Below are 2,136 nucleotides of genomic sequence, written 5' to 3' on the forward strand. Positions count from 1 at the left end.
TCTTGGTACTCAGTTAGCTCATAGCTCATCTTATCATCCTCAATCTGATGGGCAAACTGAGATAGTAAACAAATGTTTGGAAGGATATCTTCGTTGCTATGTATCTGATAAACAGACACAATGGGTCAAATGGTTGCCTCTAGCTGAATGGTGGTATAACACTTCCTTCCATACAACAACAAAAATGACCCCAGTTATGGCACTTTATGGATATCTGCCACCATCCATCACATCATATTTAAGAGAAAATTCTAAGGTTCAAGCAGTGGAACATCACATCGAACATCAAGAACAAGTCCTCCAACTCTTAAAGGATAACCTTGTGTTGGCGCATAGAACAGAATGAAACAACAAGCATATCAACATCGTAGCGAAAGAAGTTTTGATGTAGGTGATTGGGTATTCCTATGGCTATAACCATATAAGAAAATGTCCCTCAAGCAAGCTAAGAAGGATAATAAATTATCACCAAAGTATTATGGTCCGTACAAGGTGTTGCAAAAGATTGGTACTATGGCATACAAATTGGAGCTTCCTGCAGCTTCTCGATTACACCTAGTTTTCCATGTTTCATGTTTAAAGAAGGTTATAGGCGACAAGCTCCCAGTTCAAACAATATTGCTAGAACTTGACGAGGAAGGAAAAATTATATTGGAACTAGAAGCAGTCACAGAAACAAGAACTCGACAGCTACGAAATCGATCAATTTCAGAGTATCTTATCAAGTGGAAGAACTTATTTGCTGAAGATTCCACATGGGAGGATGAGAATTTTATACAAAATAATCTAGAACTACTCAACTGTTGAGGACAACACTTTTTTTGAAGGAGAGGGGCATGTTGGGTCCCTATAATGCTAGTAATTACCCCATTACTATTGTAGTTGCATCCCTTATTAATATTGTTGTGCCCTTATTATCCCCATTTTGTTATTACTGTGCCCCATAGAATCCCTCTATTGTTATTTTTATGGCTTTATATTATTATTGTTAGGTCAGCTGGGTTATATTGTGACTCCTTAGACTCCTATATATAGAAATGAGGTTTTGTCATTTGAATCATTAAAGAATTTTTCATTTATGTCATGTAAAGGAGTTTGCCCCCTCGAAGAGGCTAAATTCTAAGGCGTTGATCTATCTTTTCTATCTTTTCTTGAGCTGGTTTCATAACAAATTTGCAGCTTGTATAGATTCTTGCAAGGAGGGGATCAATAGAGTCTTGTTGCATGAAGGATAAGTAGTTTGATATGAGTCACAAAATATAAATGAACATGAGGAAAACTATGTAACTCCTGAGTTGGAGTTAGTTGCCATTACCCATACATTTAAAATGTGGAGGCATTACCTCCACAATAGAAGATTTACGCTTATGATAGATTATGGGGGACTCAAACATTTGTTTTATTAACCTGAGTTAAACACAGCACAAGTTATATGGTTGGCCATACTTAGGGATTTTGAGTTTGAAATCAAGTACATTACGGGAAAAGTAAACATGCCTTTTCATGCACTTAGTAGAAGCAGTCAATTAAATCACATAGAATCCCTTGAGTGAAAATTCCCTAAGTCTCTAGAATTTGGCTCGGGGGAGGTAACTATAAGCGAGGATTTGTTGCACTATGTATATCATTAGGTGCAGAGTGTTTGTCCCAAAATCAGTTGCCCAACATTAGTTTTCATTCAAGATATGTTTCTCCATATGTAACATGTGCCATCCATGAAATATTAAGTTTTAGTGTATTTACATTTTCTAATGCACAAGAAAAAGGTAGAGTAAAGTCTCAATTCCTATGTTCATTATTTGGATGAAATTATTTTCTTGTATCTTTCATTTTAGTTTCATGTTATTTCAATAATTTCTAGACTCAATGGTTGATATTAAATTTACAATCAATAGTGAAACACTCTATTATAAAATTAATGTAAAACATTATAGCCTATAGGATTAACTCAATTGGTTGAGTCTGTGTCATTTAAGCACATTTTCTATTGAGAAGGCATCAGTTCAATTTCTCTTTAAAATTTAGGGGTTAGGATCTCTTCTTGAGCTAGAAAGAAGTCATCCCTTTGGGGATGTAGTAGATCAAGGAACCACATACAATACAAAGAAAGAAAGAAAGAAAGAAAGAAAAAATTGT

Source organism: Pinus tabuliformis, chromosome 9, assembly GCF_031772625.1.
Source record: "Pinus tabuliformis cultivar Carrire ecotype Pingquan chromosome 9, CPIR1, whole genome shotgun sequence".
Classification (NCBI taxonomy): Eukaryota; Viridiplantae; Streptophyta; class Pinopsida; order Pinales; family Pinaceae; genus Pinus; species Pinus tabuliformis.